This window comes from Morone saxatilis, unplaced genomic scaffold (genome assembly GCF_004916995.1).
Source record: "Morone saxatilis isolate NCDOM2014 unplaced genomic scaffold, NCSU_SB_2.0 Contig1, whole genome shotgun sequence".
NCBI lineage: Eukaryota > Metazoa > Chordata > Actinopteri > Moronidae > Morone > Morone saxatilis.
Window position 1 is genome coordinate 8,255,331 of NW_023339651.1, and position 19,229 is coordinate 8,274,559.

Sequence of the window (19,229 nt, forward strand, 5' to 3'; positions counted from 1 at the left end):
CTGGAATGTAGCCGTAAAATTATAGATTGCCGCATACGCGTTTAAGCCGAGTTCAAGAGCGTGTGAAAAAGTAGATAGTCCGGAAATTACGGTAATGAAAATACCATCAAACCAAGCAACACCTTTGCAGTACTAGTTGTAGTTTAATTTAATTTCCAGAAGACTGCTAATCATAGTCATAGTGGTATGAAAATAGTTGGCTAGTTTAGTCTGTTTGGAGGAATGTTGGTTGTGTTAGTGGCGTGTTCAAGTGCAACTTGTAACAGATAAAAACTTGGACATGATCATGTTCCTCTTTTTTTATTTATTCTGCCAGTTGGGCTGGATGTTTAATTGAAATGCCATCTAATTTCAAAGTGACGACAATTCTGCTTTGTAATAGAGGCAAGTTCTGTTGCATCAAAACAATATCTTCTTATTTCTGAAATTGTGTAATTTATGTACTGTTGTTCCTATCCATTGGATATATACAAATACCACTGCTTTAAGATTTGTGCATTGGTGAGAGAAGCAGCTTTGTATAATTCCCTGCTGGTAATAAAACCGTGGAAATATATCATTACAAACATGGCCTGCAGTCCAGATGTGCGCGTTTAGTTGGCTAAAGTAGTTGATGAAACATTGTTACCCTTGCTAGCCTGTACCAGAAATACTAATGATTTATCATTTAAAGTATTCAATGTAATTATACTAAACCTTATAATTATGCTTATTGCTTAGATAATGTAAATCATCAAACATCATTATGCATTTATTTATATGGAACTATGTATTGTATGTTGGCAACCGGCGCAACATAGAACAGTCTCACCCTGCTTGGGTCACAATGTTATTAGCAAAGTGAAATGTTTGTGTTTAACAAATACGTTATAGCAATCGTTCTTTTTCTTGAAGGCACCCCTTTTGTTGTTTGTACTGTTTAGTAAACTGACGACCACTGACTGAGTGACATATTTTATGGATATTTTGTATTATATTAAAAACTGTACAATGAACCCAAATAGTGAACTCAGTCACTGTAATTAGTTTGTTTAAAATAATTGATTTGGATGAATTCTGAGCGGATTATTTCCTGTTTAGGGAACTTTTCATACAATTCTCTGTCTGTATTATGTATTTTTTTTTAAAATCATTTTTAACAATCATACAGACTTAATTGGCCATTGTTCTATTAAACAATTTACTTATACAAAACCTGAGATATTGGCCTATTATGTATATATATTCTTTAGTAATTTTTTAACACACTTTCAAACCAACCCCCTTGGTCAGAGTTAGGGTTATGGTTAGAGTCAACAGCTTTTTATATAATATAAGTATAAATTATACCGTCTGTGATCTATAGAAAATGTCTTTTCTACCTTGTTAAATTAAAGGAAAAGAAGAAAAATAGTAATTTAATTAAATGTAGAATAAAACAAATCAGTCTCTAATATAAGGCCTGTTTTTTTTGTGCCACATTCAGTTGCAAGTCAGCACATATTAAAACTGATCATATTAAACAGCCAAAAGTATCAATGACATAGTGTTATCACACAAAATGATCATATATTCTGGAAAAAGTCATCAACATCTCTTCCCTTCCTGCAGTTAATAGGCATCTGGCACCCTATGGAAAATGAGGACGGTTTTCCACCTGCACCAACTGCTGGAAATGTGACCCAGGTAAGAAACTATTCAGCGTTCATCACGATTAACGTCGAGCTGCAAGCATTTAAGACCGAGTAGCACTTCAAATGTTCTGAATTTAAGCTGCATTACCTGTTTGTATTTCAGGGGAATCAAACAGAAGCAATACAGCAGAACAACTCAACAGATGGTGACATGCTTTTGAACAAGAGCGACCCGGCCGTTTGATTATTCTGCTGGTGCTTCCTCCAAATAAACACTTCAAGTCTGTTTTGTGATACTCTTATTTAATATGCTTGGTAATAAAAAAGGTCAACTTTACCCACCGTTTGTCAAAAATCAACACCTACTCTGACTAAATGAGACGCCACGAGAATTAAATGACTGATAGCAGGTTAACACAAGTCTGTTTTTGGCACTTTGCTATATTTGGATGATGGAGATGACACGCAGGGTTTCGAACCTGCGGTATTAAGGACTCGACTTTGATATGTGGTACGCGCTCTACCAGGTGAGCTACTGGGGCATCCCCGGTTAACAAAAAGGACGCCTTTTTCCGGACAAAGACACTCGTAGAAATCTAAATTTTCAACATGTAAAGATTCAGACAAGACTTCATTCACAAGGATCACTTTATTTTTTGTGTTAGGCTCTTCTCTTTTCATCACAAATATTATCTACGTCCACCCAAAGTGTCCCAGCAGAGATCAACGCTCCCCGACATCTTTGATGGAAAGGACAGAAACATAGAACATAAATCCAGTTCTTCTTCTTCTTCTTCACCTCCTTTCTAAACATAACTATGCTTGTAGTTAAAACCCATTTGATCTTAACCGGGTGCACCACTGTTTGTGTGTAAGTGGAAAGTACTCTGTTGGTCTGGTGACGGTTTGTTTTTACAGACGAGTCGTCGCTGTAACTCTCTGGAAGTTAACAACCTACCTGTTCTACAACTGCAATAAGGGCTGACAGCACGTTTTTACTCATGAGGAAAAGCCTTGATTTTAAAAAACAAAACAAAAAGAAAAGTCTTAAAACTGGAGTTGAAATGTACCACTTTACAACAAATTATAAAAAGGTGTGAACTGAATATGGCATCCATATATTCAACCTCAACAAATATGCTCTTCGAGTGGTTTCCCGTCGTTTTTTTTTTCCTTGTAACATCCGCGACCATCTGCTGTCAAACCACAGTAAAAGCATTTGTTACCAAAAGAATGGTTTTTTTTGGATTAGAAACTTTAATTTCTCTTTTGCTGATGTCTGGAAAAACAACAAACAAAAGACCAAAATAAAGTAAGAAGGGGGCAGCGAAATCAAACAGTGGATATGAAAGACAGTTAGTAGATGTAATCAGGCAAACTACAACAGCACTACATTCTTGAACAAAAGGATTTTTGTTGGGTTTTTTTTTTTTTTTTTTCGTTGTACGTTTGTTTTGTCACAGAGTGGTGAGATCCGGAGGCAGGCGGCAGCCCGTGAGACAACAAGCAAAAGTTCTCCTCAGATGACACAGCAGTTTCTCTCTATCAGTAAGGCCACTTTATATAGAAATTCTAAATGGAGGACCACAACCTATCGCTTCTTGTCCATAGATCTTTGCAGAGTGTCATAATCATGAAGGAAAAAAAAACAACAAACAAAAAAGCTGGATATCTGGATATTTAATATGCAACCTCTCCTTCTTCTAGTCTTGTCATGCATTTTTAAAATTCTGTACAGCCCTCCGCTGAGCCAGACTCACAGCAGACAGACACTGAGCTGATTGTTAAGTTTGATAAAGCTCTGTATTTGTGCGTGGCGGGGTTATTTTCGTGTATGTAAGCTTTACTTCAGCGAGGTAATCATTTGTCATCCAATATTGAATCTAGTTAAATGGACTCATAAATTGCAATCACTTAACTCGGCCCAACTATTACGTTTAATATTGCTTTGTGGAAAAGGTCAGCCGGCAGTAGATCAGGTTCCAGCAACCCAGATAATTCAGCTGCCTTTTATGAGTCTTTTTAAGGTCCGGAAAAATCAGCAGCAAGGCAAACTGACTGTACAGTGCTTAACAGCAGCAGCACAGGATACGCAGTGGCTTCTGTTTATGTTTTCTGTCCTTAGATATCCTTAATGCAGTGTTTAAAGTGTGTGTGGTTGGCAGCTTGCAGATAAACCTCAGTGGATGCCCTTAAGGGAAACAAAATAGAAGGCTTTCCCCACTGAAAGGTCCAAAGTGCAGTTGTCCACTCTGCACAGCAACAATGGAGCGGTTGTGCAAACGGAGCCATCAGCGGCGCTGGCAAGCCTGGCAAACCAGCTTATCAGGAGGCAGGGTGCACTGAGCAGTGGGTGGGGGTGGCGGGGGCAGGGGTAAGAGGAGGTTAGAGTGCATGTGTGTGACTTTGTGTGGCTTTCAGTGGTTCACAACCTCTCAGTTCATTTGGAGGCTGTGTGCTGGCTCAGGCTGCAGAGACACAGCTGGGTAGTGCTCCACGCATGGCCCCTTTGTGTTCACATGTTATTGACAGCTCAGATTGGGAGTGTGTATGGGTTTTGCATGAGCGTGTTTATGTCTGTGTGATCATGTATGAGCCGCTAACCATTAAGGGAATACTCCACCATAAATCTTTGTGAGTATCAAATACTCATGTCTATTAGAACCAAACTGAAATCAATATTGTGATAATAAAAAATATATTTTTTTAATTCGTTCACACAATGACGACACAATATGCTAATGTCACCACAGTACGATTCCAAGGAATGCTAAAAGGATTGGAGGTGTGACATATTCAAATTTCTTCCAACCAGCAGTCCAAAACCCAAAGATATTCAAATTATAATGGTGTAAAACAAAGTAAATCCTCACATTTTGTTTGGCATGTTGGCTGGGAAAAGGATTAATGGGTTATCAAAATATGTGTTGGTTAATATCTTGTCGATCGACTTATCGATTAACCAATTCATCAATTCAGCTGTAAATGCTAGTAAGTGACACGTCAAGGAGTTGACAGTGTATTGTATTGTGGTTATAAAGTTAGATTTGGCAGAAGATTCTTTACATGACATTAAAAAGGCTAAACTTTTCCAGAGTTTAAGCTTTTAATTTGTGGGTATTTGCTGCTGTTCTCAGTAAATGGAATATATTTGAAGATGTCACCTTTTACGTCACGGTTAAAGGCATGGTGATGGGTATTTTTAAATCGATAATGAAAAATAATTGTTAGCTGCAGCTGTAATGAGAAGTGTCTGGTTATTATGCCGAACGGCATGAAAGATACAGCTGATGCCAGTCAGCTAATGCAAACCCAACTTCAGTGCTCTGCCTGAACTCGCTCTGCTCTATTGAATTATCATCCAATCTATTCGCTTAAAAGGTGGATCTGAAGAGTTTGCAGCTTGCTCATTTTCCATGCATTGCAACTGCTGTGAATCCAAGCCGCCGATGTCCTCGAAAGAAGATAGAACAAACTTCTCAGAGCCACCTTTCTGTGAGTATGTTTGACACTTGAAAGATAGAATTTCAGTGGGGTATTCCTTGAATCTCCTCTGTAACAGTGCTGAGCAGATGTTAAATGGCTCTAACAGGACAGGTGTGGCGAGGACTATCAGAGTGTCAATATTTGCATTGCTTTTCTTGTCACTGTAATACATTTAAATGTACTCGCTCGTCTCTCACACAGGAGCGACTCTGATTTTAAGCAGCGCAGTTTGTTGGTGGCAGATATTTTTTTCTTTCTCAGAGCTGTTTGAGGTGTTGGAGGAATGCGTCGTGCGCTCAGTGGAGTTTACTCACTTGCAAGATAGTCTGTAGTGCTTTCACTGCATTTCCTTTGGGACACAACACTTGGAGAAAAAAAAAAGGAAGTCTCAAGGTGCCTGTGTTAGGCTTTAGATGTGACTCTGGGTTGGTAAATATTTAGAGAGCAAACATTTTGATACCAGCAGGGATTATAGTTGAGGGAAACATGTTTTTCTAAGAATGTAAATGTCAGCATATTGCAAGGCATAACGCTACATATTTTTTTATTTTAATGCCAGTCTCCAAAAAACAGCAGTTTAACAACTCAAATCCCACAGAGGAAATCAGATTGTTTTTCCAAGTCCGTCTTATTTTGATGTTGCTCGCCCACTGAAACTCATTCTCTTTGTTCAAAAGCCATCCAATTCATCAGCGGGGGATTGCTGCCGCCCACAAACAACCAACATATTTGTTCTGCTGCTTCACCTTGTTGGCTTTGTAGAGAGAAGGTGCCAAAAGTGGATGTTAAACATGTCAAGTGCTATCTGCCGTATTTACTTGGTCACTGAATATTCATGAGCCTTGATACTGGTGTCAGCCTTCAGCCAGCCGTGCAGAGAACCAGCAGAAGCCTCTAAAGTCATCCAACAAGCTTGATCCCTCGACACGCAACTCCTTCCATCCTTCCATGAGATCCTCTTTCACGTCACATTTACGTTTGTTTTCTAATGAGGTAGTGATTTCGCCTGAAGCTGACAATCGCTTCCTGTTCCAATTTGCGTGTATGGGGAGCCGCGCTGCTTCTCGCTCTGAGGCGCTCTGGGACGAGTCTGCGAAGGCACCCTGCGAAGAAGAGGAGGGAGGAGAGCGGGTATAACCCCCGTGTTCTGCAGTCATGCCCATTTACTCCCCCTGACACCACCAGGGACACGCTCTGACCTCTGCAGGGATCTCGCCTCCCTCTTTACTCTCACTCATGCGTTTCCTCTCTGCTCCGAGAAAACCGCACCAAATTCCTTGTGCATTACAAGAGCTTTCGGGAGGCCCGGTTTTCGCTCGGCCTCGTCTAGACTGCCGTGACTGTTGTTTGGCAAGGCCACCGAGCTGCGGTGTGGGGTCAGACTCACTTAGCATGGCAGCGGTGATTGCAGCGGTTGTCTCATTAAATATATGTTTCCTGTGTTAACATGTAAAGCTTAAGCTCCTTGTTGTTCCTTGCCTCAAATGAAAGACACCCTCTACAGGCTGTACTCTTTCAGAGCTCGACACTGTCAACATGGTTAATGCTGTAGATTAATTACTTGCAGGGTTTTGCAATGAGATTTGGGCAGTGGTGGAAGAAGAATTAAGGTCTATTACCTAAAGAAAGTAAAAGATGCAATACTACTGTGTTAAAATACTAATCGTGCATTCAAAACTTGCTTTAGTACAAGTTTAAGGTACTTGTTGAGTATGCCCTTTTATACTTGGCTTCTTAGCACAGCTATAGGTACTAGTTACTTTACAAATGAAGATTACAAACAAAACTTATGATCTTGTAAAATGCAACGCTTTGTTATAGGTTAAACTATCTAACAGCATATACAATTGGTTTTCATGGTCCCGTAAGGATTTTCTTGGATTTATTTTAATAATTTTCATTTGTTTGTCCAATAGTTAGAAGGCTTTCTGGGTAATTGATGGGCATTTCACACTATTTTCAGAAGATTTACAACGCAAATGAAAATAATAGTTAGCAGCAGTTAGCATCACAGCAAGCTGTAAACAGGACACTGGCATATTAGGAAGTTGTTATGGCAACCATGTAGGCAGATAAGGAGCAAGATTAGCATTCATACATGAGCATTTATTTGTTTGAGTCATGCTTCTGTCCACTTGGTGAATGTAAGCCTAACATTCACTCTCCTTTTAGCTCCGCTTTGAATAGCACCAACTCCTGAGGGAAGTATTGTCTCTTTAGCAGCTAAGTGTTTCACAACGTCCACCAGCTAGCTAGGTGCTAACTTTGCAGTTTGGTGCTGGGCAGGTAGCCAATGCACAGTCAGTTCAAAATACATGTAGCGTTACTCAGTACTTTTATTTTGTTCATATTTCTCATGGTTTCTAAAAACAAAAAACATAAACTCTGCAGTTAGAAATGATAATACTTTTTTAATAAGTGAAGTAAATGTTCAAACTATCCATTTTGTGCTTGACCAGGATGCATTTTTCACAATGTGGCAAATGAGAAGTTGTCCTTATTGATGGCTTATTACTGGCCTATTATATTTATAATAAATTAGGTATTAACCATAAAAAAGCCTGCCTTCTTCAAAAGCAGTACGTACTCTGCTTGTGTCATGGTACTCTATAGCATTTTAATGCTATAGAGGGTTGAGGTGGAGCTTCTTCACTAAACATACGTAGTTACTTTCCACTACTGGATTTGTGCGAGGAGGAGCAGAGAGAGCAGGCGTTTGGCTGCAGCAGAGGGAATTTCATCTCCTGTCATCTCCCAGTTGATTAGTATTGATTGGTTGGGGCTGAATTGGCCTCTTGAATGGAAGTTGCATCAAATAATCCCTCATTCTTGTTTCCCAAATCCATTATGAGGGCCCGAGAACGATTTTATCAGTGGCTTTTTTCCGAAACGCACGGCGGCGAGCTGAAACATTTCCTGCGGGGGTCAGAAAAAGACGGGTTTTCTAGCCTCAGTGTTTTACCTCTTAATGAGACTGGGGGAAAGTTGACCTACCGAATAATTGTGACAAACATAGCCGAGGGGGAGCCGAGTGTTGCCCTGCCCCCTTTTCACTGTGGTGGTTCAAAAAAAAAAAAAGCTCACTGCACCTGCGGTTTGTATAGACATGAATCTTTTCCCATACAAAACTAGGAATTCACTGCAGCTTGGAAGGATCCCCCCGTGGTGCATGGATGACACGGTCTGCTGTGCTGCTGCTGCCGCCGCTGTTGCTGGTTGGCTTTGGATGGGGGCAGCTTGAGTGTAATGATGAAATGGAAAAGTTCCAGCGCAGTGAACACTCACACGCACAAGGTAATTGGAGATTTTGCCACCAAAGAACTCCTCAAGATACGCTTTCAATTCCGCGCCACAGAGAGGCAGAGCACAAAGTTTGATTATGTTTGGTGTTAACTAAACGCCTGCTGTAGTTGAGTGAAATGAGATCCTGTTCAGTCAGGGTGGAAGTGCAGAAGGGGAGAATGCAGCAGCTCGGCCTGAAGGTGTTTTTCTTTTTTATCTGTTATACTATAAATGTAGCATCAATATTATTATTTTGGTTGGATTCAATCTCCATGGTCACTGTTGAGGTGTCTTCAAAGCACAAAGATTCGCACAGGAGCCAGCACAAATAGGTTCTGGCATCCTATTCCTAATTTATGAGACCTGAGTGTCGTGTATTGAATGATTGACAGGTCACGGATTGCTTGGGATCCCCACATTAGTGTAGCATTGTTGATCATTTCGAGAGCAGGTGTTTGAGGCTCATGTTAGCCTCGTTTAATTAAGGAAAGACTTCAGATTGGTGGTTCTTTAACCACTTCAAGTCTGATTTGACACTAGAGGATCGGAGTGTGTTCAATGGAAAGCAAATGAATGATTGATAAGAGAAGCAAAGCTGCTTCAAGTCCTGCTCGGAGGACATTAATAATGAAGGGCACTGTGAGCGCCTCAGTGGTGTATGGAAGACAAGAGATTTCATCATCTCCTTTGCACTTTTATTTTATTATTTTGTAGGGATTCTATTTATTTCTCTATTTTTACTTTATTTTTTATTTCATTTTAATTTTAATATTTAAATTCTGTTTAACTGTATTCTTTATTATGTTTATAAATGGATCCACTAAATGGTTGGTCTCCACTAACAGTGATGTAACTCTCAGTTTTGGAAATGCAGTTTAAGGTATTGTACACAATCAGCATCAGGGGTCTTGAACCTCTGGCTCAGGGGCCAGATCTGCCCCAAGAAGCAATTTCATAAGGTCCTCCAAGGTTGAAATTTTTTTGTTCAATCTGGAAAATTATCAGGAAATAATTTTTTTATTTTTCTCTATTCTTATTCTCCCTCAGACTTTTATTTTGGTTAGTTCTTGTAAAATAAGAAAACACTGGCTCCTAGGTCCACCCATGTTTTCTTTTTTTTATTTGTAAAAAAAAAAACTTGAGTGGAAATGCCAGCAATTTTACAAAAGTATTGCAAATAAAATCTCAATACAGCGTCTTCTTCTGCGATGGTGTAATTGTACCCGACTGGAGAATTAGCTGTTTATCTTGATAACGCCCAACTCCAAACATTTGCACATCAGTAGTGGATGAAAACTTGCATTTATTCACATTTTCTTTTGCCAATTCTCTGGTAAAAGCCTGTTAAAATTTGCACTAGATTTGGATGGAAGCGATTGATACTTTCCAGTTAAGATTTATTTAGCTCGTTTGTTCAGCAGTGACTGCCTCATTTCGCTCCACAAGGTTGCGCTCGTGGTGGTGCTCAAAGTTTGATTGTTCACTTTTGAGTTATGAGTGCCAGAGGTGCCAAAACACATAACAAGATGCTGGAAGAGGAGAAAGGAAGATGAGGAGATGTTTTTTGGCAGTGCTGTTGCTCTGTGAAGCTGCTCTCCTGTCTGCAGTGTAGATCCTGCTGCTCTGTGTGTCTGTCAGGCTCCATGTCATCCTGCCATTGTTCAGGCCAGAAATCAGCACAGACTCCCATTGTTCTACACACAGATCTGAAGCTACAGGCTGTTCTGCGCAATATCTCTACACTTTGTCATGTTTGTAAAATGCAGTCATCTCTCAGCTATGATAAGAGGTCGCCACGGGTTCTGCTAACTCTACATCTCTTTCTGGTTTGGACAACATCGAAGTCTTCAAACTCGCCGTAATTAGTTTCATTTTATGTGGCAAAAAAGGAGTGCATTCACAAGTGTCTCCTCTTCCTCCAGAAACCCTAAGCGGCTCTTGAAAGTAAAGGAAGACATGCCTCACAGTGGATCAAAGTAATTCTTCCCTCCCTCTGTCTAAACGGAGCAACATGTTGACACGGTCCCAGTCACAGGCTCGAGACCTCGTTTGTGGAGGAGGAGAGTGGCTGAGGATTGCTCTGGCTCGTGGGAAAGCATTCTGGCTGAAAAGACGTCCTGACATTTGTTTCTCAAACTGTGTTTGTCTGGCTATGTTAAGGGGCAGAGAGGATCTCAGAGTGTTCAGCGGGTTTTCCTGTTGTATGGCGGTGTAAATGCAGGCTGACTTCTCTTGTGTGAGCTGATTGTATGTTCTTTTTTCATGTGGTTTTTACTTTGTGACGCACCTAACTTAACACTTTCACTTTGCCACTCCATCTCTTCAGTCCGGCCAGGCTGTGTGTCCAATTCAATGGCAACACAGCATGGCTCCTTGACAGGCTACAGCAAGTAACCTTTAGTTCAGAGGAAAAAATCGTTTTTCTCAGTAAGACATTCGCTCTTATGCCACATGCGCTTCTTGGCCCTGGCAATATTCTCTCTTACACTGTCGTCACGAAGTGCTCTCACATTGAGCAACATAAGTGATTGTGTTTGCATTAAATCCTGCAGAGCTGTGCTTGATGCTTGAACTCCACAAGAAGAAAAATGCAGTGTAATACATACTGTATTGTTTGGATGCCCGCTGGACTCACAGCAGTGAAAAGGGAGTTAGTTTTGCTCCAAGGTTGTGGATGTGAAAGTCTGATCATTTTTCTCTATAGATAATGTTATGTGACTGGCAGTTGGAGCCCTTCCAAGGCTTGAATTGCAAGAAAACCAGTTGAATCATCAGTGCTAAAGATGAAAAACATTGTGTTCTTTAAGCTAATGGTTCAAGCCTATGTATTTAACCAAGGAAGATAAGTCAACTCTGACTCCCAAGTAGAATCTTGCAAGAAACATCTAATTACAGCATTTAAGATTGTCTTGCGTGTGCTGCTAAAGGCCAGTGAAAGCTTAAATTAACAATAGGAATCTGTAACTCACACACTTACTGATATCCGTTGGTTGTGCATCTTGTATCAGTTCCTATTACTATAAAATAAAGATAAGCACATTGATATTTTGCCTACTAACCACAAAATCTGTACACAATCATAGTACAGTATGTTTGCATGCATGCTGTTGGCCTGTATGGTACATTTGTATATGTATGGGGTCTTTACATCCTCATAATTCAAGATAACGGCTAAGGAACAGCTTGAATGTGATCAACATTTGATTGAATTCTTAATTTGTCCTTGATTGATGCCGAGTGTGTAAGAACATATGGCTCTGGTGTCTGTAATGGCCTACCGGGTTCTGATGTTTTGCTCCAATAAGCCGCCAGACATTTCTCAGCCAGCGTTGCCTTCGCTATGACACATGAAGACACCGCAGATGAGAATCACCTGTCTGTGGTGAGCCCCGGGAAGCAGAGCCCATCTCCTCTCAAGGCGGGTTGTCACCACGGCTATTAAGACTAATAGCAGCAGCCTGTGATAAGCACAGTTAGCTGAATTCATGACCCAAGCGGCTGGAGCGGCGAGATCATTTCCACTTGTGTGTTTTTCTGCTGATGCGTTTAATTTTCATCCTGTCCGGTGCTGTGACACAAGAGGGAAACCAGAGAGTGCCAGAAAGAGAGAGGAAAATAGAAAGGGAGTGATGGAGCCTTGGGTGAAATATCGATTGGTACAATCCAGGGTGAAAGCACTGCAACAACAGATATATTTTCTCATATGAAAAAAAAAAACCCTCTGTGGTGCTGATTGCATAAGACTCAAATCCATCCCTCTTTTGTCACTGATAGTTTCTTTTTTTTCCATTTTAGGCAGATTGTCTTGTTCATGGCCAATACAATTTGTGAAGTTTAAATGAATTTACATTTCAGACATTCAACGAGCAATGCCCTGCTTACTATTCATGCACCTTGCAGGTTTACACTGGAACTACTTTCTACTCAAGAAATAGTCCCTACAGGCCCTTTTTAACCAAATATTTCAGGGAGCTGAGGAACTAAATGCAAAAGGGTTTAGTTCCTGTTAACATGTCAAGAACCATGAAGATCAGGAAATTAGTCAAGAGGTTGCGGAGGAGGTTGTAAAGGAAACCTGCAGAGGTGGAGAGACATTAAAAGAGCCAGACTGCCAGTCTCCCAGTAGCAATGAGAGTGTGTGGCTATCTATTTCTGCTTTAGTATATCTTGAAATATTTAGCAAATTAATTTTGCTCATCTCCAAAGACGGTTCCTGGGTTCCTAAAAAGCTTTCCGCAGCGGAAAAAGGTTTTTCAGTAATTTGGATGAACTGGCCCTTTAAGGCAACATTATTGACTAGATGAGGGTTTTTTTTTTAGATAAGGCACTCCTTTACATTTCCTTCACTTCCCATATTTACTCTTCAACCATTCAAACCAACCAGATATTCGTCTAGATGCTAGTTCCCCCTCCCTGCCCCCCCCCTGTCACCACATGGCATGGTATTAGCCGATTTCCTAGAGATCACTGGAGGATGCCGTCGGAGCACTTGTGCTCCTCTTTCTCCCTCTCATTCGCTCTGCATAGAGTGGCCCGCTTAATGCATTGTAATGGTTGACCATTATTTACGCAGGGGATAAACAAAGAGAAGCGAGGAATTGATGGAGTAATCCACTCTCGCAGTCATTAGGCATTGAGATGGAGGAGCTGGTGGGAGCAGCCTCCTCCTTATGCCTCTCGAGTCGAGCAGCTAATGGAAATGGGACTCATTAAGACACCTTATACTCCGACGCACCCAAGATCATGAGCAATTGCTAATTGATTGTCGTTAGCGCTCTCTCAATGAGACGCTCTGCCTGTTTTCTCATTTGTTATGAACGGCTTTGTTTTCTTCCTCCCGTCTCCTTCACTTCATTATTGATGTTGCTGTTTTTCTTTCTCGTTCTCTTCTCCCTTTTCTGCCTCGAGAGTCCCCTGCACCTGAGTCATCTTAACACTGTTTTACCTGGTTAGCTGCAACAATCACAATCCTCAGGAGTCCCACAAGTGTAAAAATCTGTAGTATTTCCTATAATTAGAAGGTAGCAATGTTTTAAAAAAAATCAATATCCTGCATGCACTAATGACTGGATGTGCAGGATACACACAGGCCATAGACTAGTGTGAAAGGGTGGATGTAGTAAATGTGCTTTTGCTGGCACGGTCATGGTTGAATAGCGGGGAGAGGCAGGTCTCCCTGTGATGCTGTGATGCTTTAAATATTGGCTCTGGAAATTCCTTCCTCTTTCCTCTAGAACCAGCAGATTGTGTTCATCTCAGCCTTTAATCATTTTTCCCCCTCCCAATAGTAATGTGCTCTCTTTCCCCTCCCTGGATTCCTCTGTGTATACGTCCGCTCCCCACCTTTCTTCCCTCTCATCGCTTTTTCTTTTTCCTTATTATTAGAAGGAGGAAGAAAAGATAAGGGGAGGGAGAAAATGCAAATACGGGTCCGTGGTTCTTTCTTGTGACAGATCAGGCCTCATTACACCCACCTCTCCTTTGCAATTGGCTCAGGACGATCTCCCCTTTATTTCTCTTCTCTATTGCTTTCTCTATTACATTATGAAGTCTTTCACCTCTAGTAAAGCCTCCTCTGCTTCCGGGCCACTGAAAAACAGTGAGGACAGCCAGGTGACCAAAGAGGAATCTCTGGCTGCAGGGCACAAGATTTGCTTTGCAGATGAAGCAGGGCAGGAGTAGGGGAGGTAGGGGGCATCATTTTTATGTCTGTGGTCAAGACGGTGCAGCATTTCTTTGCTTTAGCGCTCTGCCAGCAGCCTACACCTCTATCTCTATCTCCCTCGTGGGAGTTGCTACCACCTTCTCGCTCTGATAGGGAAAGACTGGAAACAAAGGAAGAAAAATAAAGGCGCCCTCTTGGGCTGCTCTGGCTTTTGAAACAAGATATACTGTAGAGAGAGGAGGAGGAGGCAGAGAAATAATATTAAAGCCATCAATTCATGTAAGACCCACGTAAGCATCAACTCGCCCCTCTGAAACAGAAAAATCGTAGGTATAGGTTCCTATCAATAACAATAGGTAGAGTTAGCCAGCTAGGAGAGGGTTTTCTCCTTTTCAATAACTCTTCATTGAATGAAATGACAGAGAACAACATTTGGAGAAATATTTTGACTCCAATCGCTTCAGCCTGTTCCTGACTGGCTAGCTTATCAAGCTTCTAGCAAGGCCTATTTGGTTTGATATGCCAATAAACAGTGTGGCACTTTCTGGTGTGACTATGCCCTAGATTAAAACGATTACCCAGACATCCATCACACACAATTTACAGACTGACTTCCTGGTTTAACTTCCATACTCAGCGCGGCGTTGTGCTCATGGCTTTCCCGTGCTGTAGTCATTTTGGTGATACGGTGTTATCATACGTGGTAGGAACAATTTCCAAAACTAACTATTTTACTATAAATAAAATGAAATTAACCTTTAAAATGATTTTAAAGGTCAATTATTCCACTTGTTTAGGCGTTCAACAACACAAACCGTTGATGCTAGAGGACAAACGTTGGGAAGTTATGCACAGCAGGAAGTAAATTACCTGCGTTTGCTTGAATAAGAGACATAATTGGTTGCTGTGATGATCGAGTGGCACACAACATGTATACGACCGCGCTGTTTTGAGCGCGTTTGCCCGTGTGTGTTGTATAGGTTTTGTGTGTGTGTGAGGCTCCACATAATTACAGCAGCGGTGGTTAACTAGGCGCCGACATTTTTGTGTTAATCAGTAGAGAGAGAAGACTGGGGAGCTAACTGAGCTGGTGTCTCATGCTCTCTAAATGTATCACGCTAGAAACCATTATCTCTAAACCTGTAATCATCACTGCAGCACTCATTCACTGCAGTGATACAGTTGATGTTTATGGCTTTGCCCCACAACAACACGTGACTCTATCTATAATGTAATCATTCCATATGGATGTCCTCAAAGACAGCAGTATGTGTTCGGTCAGTACAGTATAGTACAGTATACAAAGGAATTATAACCGTAGTGCTGTAAATGACAAGATTAGGATAATACTTGATAAAAGGCTTCATGCTGGTTTGCAGTAACATGATTTATTTAATAACTGGGTTACTCGTGTCGATGGGAAATGAAGTGCCAGAAAACACAGGATGATTTGATTATTTTATGACGTGTGCAATTATTTGTAAGTATTTGAGTATTTTGGGTTTTGCCTCAAAATGAATATTCTTCCACCACCACTGGCAGGTCTAGTTGTTAAAAGGGCAAAACCAGGCAAAATGTAGTTGGATAGTGTTTTTTAGACGTCTAGGTTACACATAACTATGGTTATGACCTGCATGCTTGACTTGCAGCTCATAACCAAGTTTACAGTCAAACTGATTTACAGAAATAGAAATCAACAGATTCATGTCTAGTGAAATGAATCATTAGTTGCAAAACCTCATTAGAAATATTGAGGAGTTATTGACCTTAAACCCTAATTGCAGTAAAGTAATTCATTTAAAGAGTTGCAGAAGCAAGTGTCCCCTTAATTAATGTGTCTATAATCATTAGTGTCATTACATGTAAACACGCTGGCTGTGAGGCGAGGTGATTGCCAGCCAATCCCGTTTTTATCTCCCAAAAATGAAAACCTGCTCCTCTGCTGAAAATCATTACAAGCCAATAGACTGTCATTCCTGCATTCGCTGCTTCAGCGCTCCTTTCTTTGACTTCAAGTGTCTTTGTTGGGTGTCTTTTGAAAAGCACAGATGCGTATCTCGGTTGATCTTGCGTGTCTCGAACGTATCAACAACAGGAAGCAGCCTGAAGGAGGCGTTGTGATTTTCTGCACCAAGGTAACACCAAGTGGAAGTGGAGCTCTGTTGAGGGAGGTGAATGGAAGGTCAAAGGTTTCAGAGCCGGTATTTATTGATGTGATTAAAGCCGTTCCGTTTCACACATTCATAGGTTTTTGTCTGCTTATTAAAACTTTAAATCATTGCTACATGTCTGTCAAAAAAGTATGCGGTTAAAAAAAGGGAACATTTTGCATTTTTTGGAGGTCATATAAAGTTTTTGTGGAATCATCACCACACCATTATTAATTTCACTCAGCAAACAGCATATTGAACACATTAACACAAAGTAGCGCTGCATGTTTGTGTTTCTGAGCTTTTTTATAACCGTAGTTCATTGTTTCCCTTTTTTCATTGAGGCCAAAAAACCTCTTAAAAACCTCTTTAATCCTTTTCCTGTTCCATTTGTTCACATGCTTGATGTCCATGTGCATTCAAAATCTACTGTATTTACCAGTTTAAATGCAAATGTGGCCCACTGGGAATAATAGCCCCAGAGAGCTGGCTGGGTGGACAGACAGCCTGTGGCTCTCAAGAGCTTTTCCCACAGCGTTGAGAGCAGAACCAGGTGAGAGTTTCTCCCCAGGTGCCCTCTCCTCTCCATTGTCCAAGCGTAACGGGTGGTGTCCAGCTCCCACCACCCGTCTGACTCACCAGCGGGTTTCATGGCCACTTTGCACAGAATGCCTGTAAAACCTGGTGCTGACTCGGGAGGAGTAAGTCTGTCCAGCTCCGGTGGGGGCAGCGACAGCGGGGATTTTGACTCCATGAGGACCCAATTAAACCTGGGAGGGTCTCTCTGAAGGAATAATAACAATGATAAATGCACCTCTGTGGCCAGCTTAAAAGAGGCAGAGAGAAATGTTTTATTGTGCTGGCCTGTCTTGACACAATTTACTCCCAGCTTCTGTTTTTTTTGCAGTATCAGGAGGTTTAAAGTCTCACCTTGTGACACCTTTTGGTGTCATCTTTTAAACATTCTGATGACTTGGCTTTATGCAACATCAAACCCTCTCTAAATGTGCTTTAAATTGGCTTGAGACACAGTGACTCCCTGCCAGAGGTACAAATAATGTGTGAATCTGTTTCTGTGTGAGTTGCTTGCATGATTAGAGCAGATGTGTGTGTGTGTGTGCATGCGTGTGTGTGTGTGAATATGATGTGGACTGGATTTGTTTTCTGTGTGTGTATAATTTCATCAGCTTGTCGATTAATAGAAATCGTTTAAGTCATTTATTGAGCAAAATTGCAAAATATTTGCTTATCAAATGTGAAGATTTGAAAAAAAAAAAACAATTTGAAGATGTTAATTTGAACTTGTGAAGGGGATTTTCTTGACCTTCATTCACTTTTTAATCAGTACTGAAAAAAACAGAATCTGCATAAAGTTATTGTACACACACAAAAAAGAACACCTCAGATCCCAGTTAAAATTTTTCGGAAAGTCTTCTTTTTTTAAAGTATTTTAGCTTTTTGTTTTTTTTTAATCATCTCATAATCCAGAAATGTTTTATTGCGGTTTAAAATACTATTTATTCTGGGTTTATGCTCTCTCAGAGAAGATATGCAGTCACTTGAGACTCAAAGTACATTTTCCTCGGTCAGGTGGTAATTCAGAGGAAAACTACTTTAATTAGATAACAGGCTTCTGTATTTCAGATTTGCACTTTTCCAGCAGTTTGTCAATTACTGCTTGTGGTTTCATACTGCCAGTCAGTCTTTGTCTGGGCGCTCGAGCCTCCTCCTCACCGCGCTGCAGAGCCGTGTTATTGTACTTAAACAAATCAATTCTGTTGCAGTTGAGCTTTTTTTCCTCCATCCCCCGTCATTATGAACTGTTTGCAGTGCAGAGCACATTGATTTTTCACAGCCCTGGAAAAGCTGTTGATGAATAGCACAGAGGTATCTGGGGAGAATCTGGCTTTAAAAAGGAGGCACCCAGCATCAACCCCTCCTCCTCCTCCTCCTCCTCATCCTCCTCCTCTCTCCCGACCCATTGAGCCCCCAGCGCTCCTCCACTTTCTCTTTTCAGAGAGCGGTATTTCCAACAGGGGAGAAATGCTGCCTGAAAAATCTTCCAATGATTAAAAAAAAAGAGGATTAAAAAAAAAAGTGCAAGGCACAAGGGACTGCCTTCTCCCGCTGAATGTGAAAATACACCTTGTGGTTAGACAGTTTTTATATTTGGAGCATTAGCCTTGTCCTGTCAACCAAAGCATGAGAGTGAGGCCAGAGGAGTTCTGGTTGGGGACAGAAATGGCTAGCATGCTGTGTCACAATGCAGACGCCTGATGAAAATGATACAGGATACAGCTGGACTTTAAGATAGAGGGGATAAAGCAGGGGAGGGGGGAGAAAAATGCCATTTGTCACATTCTTATACACTACATATATTCACAAAGCTAGAGCAAACACCCTCTAGACATTTTATTCTTTCTGTTCTGCTAGCATCTCAATCAGCTCTTTGAAATTTCAAGTTCAACATTTGAGAAGTGAAAGGAAAGCTTAATGGTGCGCTCCAGCTGTTTGAGTGTCATGCTATTTGAACAACGGAGAGAGTTTGAGGAAAAATTGAGTGCAGGACAGAAACAACGAATAGTTTGTTTATACTCCTCAGTAAAAGCTGATCTTTAAAGGTCAAGTGTGTAACATTTAGGAAGATCTATTGGCAGGAATGGAATATAATATGAACAACACGTGATATTCTTTAGTACATAATCTCCTGGAGAAAAAACAGCAACCTTAGAAAGACCATTACAGATGTGACTGACCACCGTAGTTCCTCCTTCGCGCTTGGAAGGGGAAGGTGGACCGAGGGAATTGTAATCTGCAGCTACACCACTATGCCACTAAATCCTACACACTGGTCCTTTAAGTACTACCTTAACCCAGTGCCTTCATATAAAGAGGGTTTAGGAATTTAGCTGACATTCTTGAAGACGTGAATAACATCTTTCGACATGGAAATTTCACTTTCTATGGTGTTGTGGAACTACAGAAAAAAGTGACAACACTCAGGTGGTCTTCCTACACGCGGAGGTCAGCCAC

At 41.0% G+C, this 19,229-nt stretch overlaps 1 protein-coding gene across 2 annotated transcripts in view; it reads left to right on the forward strand.

The window, feature by feature from the left end:
* Window positions 1-19,229, forward strand: part of LOC118326964 (zinc finger MIZ domain-containing protein 1-like) — a 114,951-nt gene that overhangs the window by 12,746 nt on the left and 82,976 nt on the right. The gene's annotated exons all lie outside the window — the stretch shown is intronic.